Source organism: Tenrec ecaudatus, chromosome 5 (genome assembly GCF_050624435.1).
Source record: "Tenrec ecaudatus isolate mTenEca1 chromosome 5, mTenEca1.hap1, whole genome shotgun sequence".
In the NCBI taxonomy this organism is placed as follows: Eukaryota; Metazoa; Chordata; class Mammalia; order Afrosoricida; family Tenrecidae; genus Tenrec; species Tenrec ecaudatus.
The window spans coordinates 27434221-27447190 of NC_134534.1; the positions used below are offsets into that span (position 1 = coordinate 27434221).

The 12970-nt window shown below is 37.1% G+C and overlaps 1 pseudogene; it reads right to left on the bottom strand.

Moving 5' to 3' along the window:
* Positions 1-8114: 8114 nt before the first annotated feature.
* On the bottom strand, positions 8115-9298 carry LOC142448669 (copper homeostasis protein cutC homolog pseudogene; annotated as a pseudogene).
* Positions 9299-12970: the final 3672 nt, after the last annotated feature.

The following is a 12970-nucleotide window of genomic DNA, read 5'->3' on the forward strand; positions in this document are numbered from 1 at the left end:
TGAAAAGATACAAATCTGAGGCACACATTTCCCTATTTTAAACCATGAAGTGTTCCCTTGTTTTTATTTTTTGCATAATCACTTATGATCTAAATACAGATTCTGAATGAGCACAATAAATTTTTCTGGAATTACATTCTTCTCAAGGCTATCATTGGATGCATTAAAGAAGTACAATATGTTAGTTATTTGCACACATTTCATTTTAGAAAAATTCAGTAGCATAGTCATCTTTTTCCAGTATAATTATTTTAAACAACATATGATGGGTTGCGTTGAGCATCACTTTTATTTTGCTAATTACAGCACCAGGCTCCTGCATCATGTAGCATTTATTATTAGTCCTAGAAAAATATTTTGAACATTAATCTGCTTGTTTATTCAATAATTAAAAAATATTTTATTGAGGGTTTGTACGCTTTCACAATCCATACATACATCCATTGTGTCAAACACATTTGTACATTTGTTGACATCATCATTCTCAAAACATTTGCTTTTTACTTGAGCCCTTGGTTTCAGCTCCTCATTTTCCTCCCACCCTCCAACTCCCCTTCCTTCATGAATCCTTGATAATTAATAAATTATTATTATTTTGCATATCTTACATTCTCCAACATCTACCTTCACCCGCTTTTCTGTTGTCTGTCCCCCAGGGAGGAGGTTATATGTAGATCCTTATACTCAATTCCCCCTTTCTACCCCTCCTTCCCTCCACCCTCCCGGTATTGCCACTCTCATCACTGGTCCTGAGGGCTTCATCTGTCCTGGATTCTCTGTGCTTTCAGTTCCTATCTGCACCAGTGTACATCCTCTGGCCTAGCCAGATTTTTAAGGTAGAATTGGGATCATTACAATGGAGGGGAGGAAGCATTTAGGAACTAGACGAAAGTTGTTTGTTTCATCATTGCTACATTGCACCCTGACTGACTCATCTCCTCCCCATGGCCCTTCTGTAAGGGGATGTCCAGTTGCTAACAGAAAGGCTTTGGGTCCCGAATCTGCACTTCCCCTCATTCACAATGATATGATTTTTTTGTTCCTTGATATCTGATACCTGATCCCTTTGACACCTCATGATCACACAGGCTGGTGTGCTTCCTCCATGTGGGCTTTGTTGCTTCTGAGATAGATGGCTTCTTGTTTACCTTCAAGCCTTTAAGACCCCAGAAACAATATACTTTGATGGCCAGGCACCATCAGCTTTCTTCACCACATTTGCTTATGTACCCCTTTGTCTTCAGCAATACTGTTGGGAAGGTGAGCATCATGGAATGCCAGCTTAATAGAACAAAGTGTTCTTGCATTGAGGGAGTACTTGAGTAGAGGCCCAATGTCCTCCTTCTACCTTAATACTATACCTATAAATATATGCATATAGATCTATTTCCTCATCATCATAACTAAGTATAATTATATATATACATACCTGTATCTAGACCTCCACAACTACCCTTTGCCTCCTAGTCCTTTCCTCTCTTTCCTTTTATTTTACTCTTATCCCACTATCATGCTCAGCTTTCATTAGGGTTTCAGTATTTCCTCTCTCTCAATGCCCTAGTGTCAATTCTGACTCATAGCAACTCACTGTGGGTTTCCTAAGCTGTAACTGCTGTAGGAGTAAAAACCCAGTATATCTCCCATGCAGTTTCTGGTGGGTTTGAACTGCCAACCATGTGAATCACATCCGAAGATAGACACTAAATGGAAATCAACATATTTAAGTGTAGAGGAAAAATAAGTATGAAAGAATATTCTAAAGATTTATATACTTGTTGAATTATAAGCTAATTAAAAATTAATGGAAAATGGATAGTCCAAAATTTAAAACATTAAAGAATAAATGCTTAATGCAACAAGATCAAATGAAAAACGATGTGAAATTTCAAGCACAAAGTATAATACAATATGAATACAAATATTATCACTTAACACGCATGATATCTTCTGTGGCTTGGATGTGACTTGGATATTGCACAGAGAGACGCAATGTTGATAACTCATGAGAGCCGTCTTCTGGTTGCCTTTGTCTTTGTTCAGTCCATTGCCACGGCTGCTGGTCGGGGCTAGAGGGTGGGTGGCAGCCGTGATGGTGGGAACAGAGCAAGGAAGAGGCGGAGTGCTCAAAGTTCACCTCCCTCTGCTCTTGCCACCGCCTCGAATACCAGCACAATCCATCCAGGGGACACTAACTAGAGCCCTGCCTTCTGCTTCATCCCCTAGAGCCCCCTCCTCATAGCCCATAGTCCATAGCCCCGAGCTAAAGTGTATGGGCGTGGGTGGTGGTTAAATAAAGAATAGCTGGATTTCCTTAAAATCAAATAAATGGTCAAACACTTGTGTGATGATGGGCTTATGTGTTGTAGGACTGATACTTTGGCCGTTAAGATGTTAAAACCCAATCTATGTAGAATGTCCATTTAAACAACAAATGGAGCATAGCATTGGCATTAAATCTCCCCACTTTTTATGATATAACTGGCAAAATCTTTATCTGGTTGTGACTCAAATGATCTCTGCCAACAGACACCTCTGTCTAATGCAACCCAGATATACATTGGAAGAAGAATTTCAATCTACAGAAAGTTTTCTTATAATGTAAGAGGCCTGATCCCTGAAAACAATAATAGCTTTAAGATAATACCTTTTCCCCTTCTGTCAATTCTAGATGAAGTTCTTTGTTTATTCAGAACGTGCTTTCTGATTTGGGGGAGATCCTTATGTGTCTTGGCAACAATCATTCAATTGGTCTAGTGGTTTCTCAGTGCACTGATTCCAGATGCAAAAGCTGAGATCTTTTTTGTTAGCAGTGAGACACTTCTTTCTCCTATATGTTCGGTAACATGAAGGATGAGACTCAAGCAGTAGGTGACTTGACTACTTCTGTAAGGTTGTGGTTCAAGTCACAGCCCACACTCATCCTGCTCACTAACATATAGAAATCAGTATCTATAACACATCACAGAAGGGCATGTGACTCCATCAGATCCCAAAGGAGAGGACAATTGAAGAGTGAGAATGGCCTAGTCATTTTTCAGAGAATCCTAACAGGAAATAAAACATGGCCTCACCAATGTGATCCTGAGCTCACAGCTCAATGAAGGCAATGGACACCAAGAGAAGGACATGGCCCAGTCAAAGCAAAGTGGACACATGACGAGCCAAAGACATGGCAGCAATTCTATGGTAGGCTCAAGGTCGTTGCCTGTGGATGTTCTGAAGGCCAACCAATGGTAACATCTGTCTAGTAGGAGAGTGCTTTTTAAAAAAAAGTGAGTCACAGTTCTAGGAGAACAAGCTTCAGGAGAGCTTCATCGAAGCCCTTTTCCTCCAAGAGAATACCACAATTCCTCTCATCAACCAAGGGAAATGTTGCAGGAATTTCTGATGGGAACTCACTTGGGATCCACCTTAAAACTCTAATTTGACTTCTTCTGACTTCCTCTTGTCTCCTGATATTAAAAAAAGACTGTGGAAACAGCACTCATGTTCCTTCATTTAGTGACGTAAAAGCAAACTGTATTGACATGACTCTAAGTGCCTTGGGTATGAAATAAATGGCTGGTATCGTTACTTATAATAGAGTTGACGTTGCTGGAGCTCTTGTTGAGAAAAACAAGTTTAGGTTTTTACTTTTATATTTTAATTCAATTTCCCATGAATTTCTTGGGGACCTCTTGCTCTTCTATGTTTGTGAAGTCATCACTATCATCAAAATGATGAAGACATTCACTATCAATTTGTCCTCATGCCCCCTTGAAATCACTTATAACTTCCCATATCAACCTCTTCATTCATGCTCCTGTAAACACTCGAAATTATTGAGTTTTGTTTATCAAAATATATTCATTTTAATGTTCTATAATTTACTGTAAATAGTGACATACAGAATAAACACTTTTGGTCTGACTTCTATCATTCAGCTTTATAAGTTTGAGACACATTCATGATGCGGTCCCTATCAATCTTTCTTTTTATGTTGAGTCATATTTCATTGTATGACTACATCACACATCGCTAATACATTGGTCACTTCATGGACATTTGTTTTATTCAGTTTGGGACTATTAAAATTGCTATGGTTAGGGTAATTAGTGCCAAACTGTGAAGTAAGAGTGATGTTGGTGGGTGACAGTTAAAAATATGTGTACAATTGAGTGAGTCATGAATTTCAGTTGTTGCATAATTATGTTAGGAGATGGTCATCATTCACTTTTACATAAAAGACCTCATCTTTTCACATAAGCATCTCACTATAATCTCACCATGTTAATAAATGTATGAACATGTATGGTACTTTCAATTTTCTTGATTCTGCCTAGGTTGGTAGATGGTTGAATCATATATTAATTTGTGTTTAAGGTTAAATCATATATTAATTTGTCTTTAAATTTGAAAGATTTGTCACACTATTTTTACAAAATGATTGCTTTTCGATCAATAGTACTAGAGAGTTTAAGCTACATCTCTGCCTTGTCAAAACTTGGACTAGTCAGTTCTTAATTTTACTGTTATAGAAGGTGTGGAAGATTATGATCCAATTAGGATATAATGAATGATTAATGATGTGAATCCGCTTTTCATGTGTTTATTTTCTAAATGGATTTCTTCTTTGGGGGTATGTTGATTTAAACAATTTACCTATTTTTGATTTTTAGAAAATAATGGAATTTTGAGAGTTGTCTATTTATTCCTGATACAGTCCTTTAACTTGATATATAATTTGCAAATATTTTCTCTCAGTCTATTTGTAAGATTTATTTGCTTAAGCATGGCCTTTCAAAAACATAACTTTAAAATTTTAATTAGTTAATTTTCCTCTATGGATCAGATTTTGGTGTCATGTCTAAAAAATTTTGGCCAAACCAAACTCCCAAGTGTTATCTCTCTTTTAGAAATGTTATTGCTTTAGGTTTTATAGTTACATCTAATGATTCATTTCCATTCAGTTTTTGACTACTTAGTTTTCCATTTTATAAGCATTTGAATACCTGTTTTTCAATACAGTTTTGTACATATTTTATTCCAGATTTAATCTAAAATAAAATGCAGAATTTTTAAATACTACTATAAAGTACAAAAAGATGAAAGCAATTATATTTCTTTCATACAGATAATATGGATTAGCTTTCATATTCTGTAACTTAATTACAATATCTACATCTACATGTACATTTTTATGGTCACAGATACATATATTAACTTCTTGGAACTCTAAAGTTGAGACTGTTTTAAATCCAGTTTCTCTATTAGAAATCAATACATCCACAAATTTTAGTTGTGACTTTCAGCTGTCTTTTGCTGTAATTGGTATTTACTTTCCCCAGAAAACTAAAGCAAAGTAGGGCACAAATGAAGAGTTGTGTACACCCCGTGGTACACACACAGAGGATTACACATATATGTAAAGGACTATCAAAAAGCTTATGGAAAATTGAATTAAGAGATCATAGGAACTTTAGAACATTTCCTTCTTTCTTGTACTCATTGTTATTTGCTCCCCAATTCTCATCTATTCTCCCCTCCCATAGCCACAACATGCCATTAATCCAATCATTGTCTTTATAGATTTACCTATCCTGGTTTTCATATAATGGACAAAATACCCAAAGAGAGAGAATGGAAGATTCAAATGGACCTTTGGAAGCCCCTTTGTAGGTTTCAAAAACACATGGATGTTTTCAAAAGGAAGGTACCTTTTTTAAAATGTTGCTACTGATAATCCAATTCATACAGACCCAGGCTTATTCCAAAGAAACCACGCTTCTACATGTATCTGACATGAGTGAGTGGCTGCAACAACCTCACTCAGTAATACACATGTCTCAGTCCTGTTATGTTGCTTCAGAAAAGAGACCGATTCCAACAATGGTTTCCTAGGAGATCGGCTAGGCTGGCTCAATATAAGGCAGAGAGAGCAGCTCAGAAAAACAAGACAACAATTTTTAGCTATCCACAGGGGAAATCTTCACAGCTTTTCTCGAAGGACACAAGACAATGAAAGAAGCTTATTATGTAGTAGTAAAACATTTAAGAATGATATCTGTGAGAAAAAGCTCAGGAAGCTTACATCTAGGTATTATGTTTTCTTCTAGGACATGATGCACTTGCTTCTTCTTTGAGGATAGCCAAGGCTTCCTAGGAGAATCTCACCGGGAAACTCCTTCATATGCCCTCCATGATCCTGTCCTCTCACAATTCTTTGTGTCCCCCATACTCAAAGGACATTTGAAAAAGAATTGTAGTTGAGTCCCTCAAGATGGTAAAATTACGATTTTAAAAGAGCATTAATCAAAGAGCGCAGCATTTTGGGTGGAAATTGTAAAGAGATGGGAAATGCTGCTCTCTAAAGTATATAGACCTGAATGGAGAATAAATCAAGAAGTAATGGTTTCACATATTAGTGATTTTGTATAATAAGGTATTCTACAATTTTGTAACTATATTTTCTGACTAGGTGTGAGTTAACTATTTCAATAATAAGATTATTTAATTTATAAATGTATGCATTTTAAAGTAGCTATAATGAGATAACATTTTATTAATTTCATCTTTTAGCCTCTTCCCGAGCAATCCAAACATTTGTCTTCATTATATATTTTCTTTTAGATTTAAACTTTGTGTCGCTTGGGATTTGAGAACCTAATGGGAATCATCAGTGTTTTAGGATTCTATACCTCCAAGATTATCTAGATTGTTTTTTTATTCATATCCATCTGGTCCAGTGATTACAACCATTTCTCCTAAAAGCACACCCAACAGCAGCTGTTTGCCTTGCCTCTGGGTACCAATACTGTAATGCACACAAGAAAAAAATCTAGGAATTAGCGCAAAGCCTAAGTAATCACAAACTGGTTAGCCCCAAATAAATAAAATAATTCTTAATATGAAAAAATATAGTAGATTAGTTGGGAACTGGAAAGTCAATAATAATTACTCTTTTATTTTATAGGTTTTGAATTGATTTACTCGAGCTTTATATAGGAGGCACAATGGTTAAGTATTTGACTCCTAAACAAAAGATCCTTGGTTAGAACCCATCAGAATCTCTACAAGAGAAAAGACTTGGAAATCCATATATATATATATATATATATATATATATATATATATATATATATATACACACACACACACACACACACACACACACACACATACCCATGTCCATCACAACACTATCATAATATCAAGAAGATGGCAACAATGGATAAATAAGCAGGGTACAAACAGCACATAATTAAATACTACACAGTGTTCGAGAATAATGGGGAATTGGTGAAATGACTCCCACGATGCATGGGATAAGAGGTCATTGTGCTGAGTAAAATAAGTGAATCACCAATGGACAAAAGTATATGAGACCACTGTAACAAAGGAAATAAAAATAAAGGCGAAGTTCTCTGACCTGCATCCCCATTATATGTACTAGTTTCTATTGATTATGTAACAAACCATAGAGACCCATGACACAAAGACAGTTAACAGAGAACTTGAAAAACACATGCCAAAAAAGTCCTTTGAAATCATCTGTTCCGCTTCTCTACTTCACATCCTATTCTCTTGCGTTGCTGGTGAGTTTCAATTGCCAACTTTCAATACATAGTTGAGAATTTCTCATTGTACTGCCAGGGATTCATATAATGGCTAATACACACTAAACAAAGTGTCAAGCATTAACCTTCTTTAAATCAGATAATAATTAATGGTACTCTTCCAAAAGCAGATTTTAATGCTGCATTACTGGGCTAACCTTTGACAAGTGATAGGCTAAAAGTCAGCTTTTACAGACATGGTACTTAAACCTAGACAGATTCATACATTATTGTGGAAATGCTTACAAATTCCTGATGCCTATATGTTTTTCTAGTTGTTCATTCCAAATATCAGTAATTTTCAACCTCCCAGGTATTTCCTAAGTGCGGTCAATGCTGAGAAGCACCTCCGTAAACAGATTAAGCTGATATTAACAATAGAGTTTCAGGAGGCAAAACTCACTGAGGCTGGGTGTGAAATCTTAATTAAAACATTGCTCTCCTACATAACAACTTTTTTTTTGTTTTTTTTTTGAGAATGGAAAGTTTTATTTTACAAATGAAAAAGCAAGATACTACTGTTGAATTGACCTTGAAGCTACACTCTGAATTCATAGGTTGCTCTTAACTTTTTCCAGTTCCCCAAGTAACTGTCACCATCAGCAGACGAGGCGCCTATCTGGGAATTGAACCATGGAGACGGTGGCTGGCAAAGGGACTGACTACAGCTGTTTCAGGGTATTTTTCTTCTTTTGAAGCATTCTCCGCGGCATGTGAGACTTAGAACAAAGACTATGACTGTCCTGGCCACAAAAGTTATGTCATGGTCAACTCTAGACAATACTTCTACCTTCACCCTGTAATATCCATGCTGCTCAGAGAGGCCTGGCTACACCAGGCTATTCCTTGCAATAGCATTCAGAGTCCTGACTTGGTCACATCTGCTACCTTTAGAGAATACTCTGAGTTTGAAATTGAGGCTCCCATGGAAACACAGGCATTTCGAAACTTCATTCCAGAGTCTCTTGCAGACCGAGCAGAACAGTGGAACTCTGTAGCACCGGAGCCTTCAAGGATCCTTTGCAGGTTTCTGTCCATTATGCCACCCCCTGGCATTATCACAATCCTGCCTTTTGCCTGGTCCATGAGTCGCTTTATCATGGGTAGCCCTTCTAGAGCGGAACTGTCAGACCCACTGGTCAACACCCATTCAAATCCCAAGCTTAAGAGGGTCTCTAGAGCTGCCACTGGATCACGAACCATGTCAAAGGCTCGGTGGAAAGTGACTGGAAGAGGACGGCAAATGGCCATAAGGGACACACAGAGTTCTTTATCAATGTGTCCATCTTCAGTCAGTGCCCCAAATACCACACCATCGGCACCGTACAGCTTGGAGAGACGGATGTCAGTCTTCATCACCTCAATCTCACGGTCTGAATATAAAAAATCCCCTCCTCGTGGCCGAATCATCACAAACACTGGGATCTGGACACATTGCTTCACGACTTGAAGGACGCCCATGCTGGGCGTGGTTCCTCCCTCCAGTAACCCAGAGCATAATTCAATCCGACCGGCACCTCCTCTTTCTGCATTCACAGCTGACTCCACTGAATCAACACACACTTCCATGAGAAATCCACTCTCCACTCCGGCTGTCCCCAGCGGGATCCGCGCTCGTTTCCGCTCCGAGGAGCCCCTCTGCCTCTTCATGCTTGTCTGTCGTTCTAGCTGGTTTCCACGCCGTCCCAGCGTAGGAGCGCGCGCCCCGACAAGGGCGTCCTTAATGGCCGCGCGCGCCCCGACTACATAACAACTTTTGTAAGTATCCATATAGAAGAGATTTTTGTAGGAATTAAAAGTTTCAAAAGAAGCTTTCACCACTCATTAGCATTTTATTAGGATTTTCTATCTGATCTCTAGAACATGTTTTAGAAGAATCATTGGAGATATTTTCCAAAATGTGGATTATTACTATAGGAACTAAGTATATTAAATAAAGTGAGAATTTACTGTTGATAAACAGATTTGCAGTTGAGAAATATAAATGACAAGTAAAGGCTCTATCACCACTATTGTTTCCTGAATTTGATTATATTTGTAAATTCTTACTGTGTGTCTACCCTGTGATACTGTGAGCTATATATATCATGCGGTAGACACAGTAATATTAAAATTAAACAGCTAACAGTGCCTCACTTTAAAGCATGCACAGGCTAATGGCTTCCTAAATGTCAGGCCCTAACAGGGCTTGTGTGGTCACACTAAGATGAGACTTATTAAGGTTCTTCTATCTTTGTACTGGAGCATATAATTTTTCCCTGGCTTTCTCTGCTAAAATGCTCATTTCAATTAATAGCTAAGTAAGCAGTTTCATTTCGTCTTTCTCTTCATTGGATGTTGCAAAGGCCCACCCATTTTTAGCCTGCAGGACCACCATGGTCATCTGAAAAAAACAGAATTATAGCTTCTAGAGCTGCATTTGGTAAAGTAACTCCTAGTCCTAATATTGCTAAGGATTATTCTACTTTTTGTGACTGAACTGAATACAGTGAGTTATGAATTCCAGGATAATATTCAGACTAATTTCTTAGATGACATTTTGTTTTGTTTTCCTTCAGTTTGAAAATACTTCTAAGTGCTTTCTCTTTTTATATTGTATTCTCCTTTACCCTCAACCACCCCAGATTCTTCACACCAACGGAAAGAGAAACAAGACAAGAAACACACTCTGCTGACCTTCTATGACCTCTCACTTGTCTTCACTGTCTTTTATCTATGGCTTGAAGGAATCAATACTTCAAACTTGAATTGTGAAATTCTGACATTTTACATTTCTAAGTATAGAGATAATAACTACATGGTCTTTTAATTTTACTTTTAAACAGACCTTATGAACATCTTTAAGGGTACTATTACAGTGTTTGCCCCAATTGGTGGGTCTTGATTCTCAAGGGTTTTAACAGGTAATTCCACAGCATGGGATTTCCAGAGTGAGGCCTCCTGCCAATGTAGACATGCTGTGGAGAAGCTAACTTCATTTTGGCTGAGCCTGGATCTAATGTTGACATCTTAATCGATGGTACTTTGGGCTTGACTCATTGGTTTGTTGTATTATATTGCAATTATAATGGATCTCAATACTTCCTCACAATAAGTAAAATAGAATCTCCTACCTATAAGACTTAATGTATGTACCAGATAAGTTAATATTTAAATCTTGTATACTGGTATATTATCAGACAAATGATTTTTCATATAAATGACTTTTCAGAAGGGTAGCATGATGAAATGGAGAAAATCACAGTTGTAGAGTAGAGATCTTGTTTTAAGGTCTTTTTGTTGTTAGTTTTACTAGTTTAATCATGATTCAGCAGAGTTTTTCATCTGTGAATTTGAAATCATATGGATCTGAAAACAATAAAAATGTGCATGTGTGGGTATGTGTACACAATACAAACATAGACTATTGTATTTGTAAAGCCTAAGATATGTCAGCCTCATTTTTTATCCAACACAAACCATATCCTCTGCTTCCACCAACCAACTCTTTGTCATCTAGCACACATCATTTGTTGGGCTAACATATATGAAAATACCATGAAAATTACCAAGGAAAATATAAAGTATTTCTATCTTACTTTGACTGTTTCTAACTTTGACAAGATTGCAACTTAACAGGTCTTATTTCTTGCTCTTTAACAAAATCTTTTGTTTTTCATAACTCAAAGCTAAACCTCATTATATAATAATATATGCTTAATAGATATTTATGGACATAGAAATTTACATATGAATACTTGCCTTTGCAAAAAAATGTGACTCGGGAAAACAGATGGTTAATAAAAGCAAATGACTCTAAATGGAATTTTTTTTCCAACAGTTTTATTGACACACACTTTATATACCATATCATATAATTGAACAGTTCATTCATTCAATCATATCAAGGAGAAATGTACAAATCATTACGACATCAATTTTAGAGCATTCCAACCTCCACCCCCATGGTTAAAAATGGTTAAATCACCTTTAAAATGAGTTATCTATTTTAAAAAATTGCCATCCATTCTAGTGCTCACCCCTCTGCCTTCATTATTTACTCCTGAAATACCCTTTCCTTCCTCACCCCACGCCCTCCACCCTTGCATTCTCTATATCTCCTTGTATCCATTATTATCATTATTCATCCACTCTTCCTGTGTTTCACATCTGGGAAACCCAACAGAAAACAATTTTAAAAATCTGCACTAAGGTGGTAAGGATCCAATCATAATAGTATAAAATCAAAAGTAAAACTAATACATAAGTAGGAAAAGACTCCCATCAACATTCAAAAAACAAGGCTAGACATTTTTGTCATGGAACAAGTAGGAGACACTTGTACCCAGAACAAATTCAGGTGGTGTCTATAGGGAGGTCAACTGGCCAAGTATTGGATTTATACAGCATAATCAAGCTTACTATGGTCTCTGTCTAATACTAAGGTTGTTTGCTACTGTTGTCTGTGGCTACAGCAGATCTGCCAGTGGTCAGTCTGACCAGACACTCTGCAGATGGGCTTGAGCTCCCACCACCCCCCTGGCCCTCCATAAATGGGGCGTTCAAAACTTTAGCTCTGATGCTTTGCTCTTCACCGTATTCGGGTTTTGTAATTGTCGCATATACTGGGGTGATCCTTCCGTGGATCACATAAACTGGCATGCTCCTTCCTTTCATATGGATTTAGTTGACTCATCGCTTAGATGGCTGCTTGTTTGAATACAAGACTTTAAGACATTATTCCAATTGATAGCCAGGCACCATCTGCTTTCTTCATTACACTTTGCTGTAGCACCTTTATCTTCATTGATGATTTCATGACGGTGAGACCGAGAAGGGCCATGATGGAAGAACTGATTGCTCTTAAGTTGGAGCTAGGATTTAGTGCGAGCTCTGAACCCACTAATTGTAATTTATTTTAACTGAACGTTTGATGCATATGCAAGAGTCATGCAGCAAGGAAGTGAACCTGAAAAGGCATGTGTTAAACTGCATATATTGGAGAGCACCACATGATTATTTTCAAAAAGAAACTGAGACCCAGGAGAAAACTCATTACTATTCTGTCATTGGAAAACATGGGAATTTGAAAAATCTCATAACTTATGCTGCTTGCAAATGTGGATGTTCTATTCTGTTTAAATCTAAAATAACAACCAAGTGAATTTATTTATGGATGCTACTTTTATTCAGAATGAGAATTTAAACCATTTGACAAAAATCCCACAGCATTTTGCTTATTATTCATGCAACAAAAGATTTGTATAGCCTCAGAAACACTGTACGAGTATATATTCACTCAGAGTCAGAATTGACTAGGTGGCAGCGGGTTTAGTTTACTTATAAAAATATTCTCTATAGGTATATAACAAATATTAATTGAATAATTTTATATG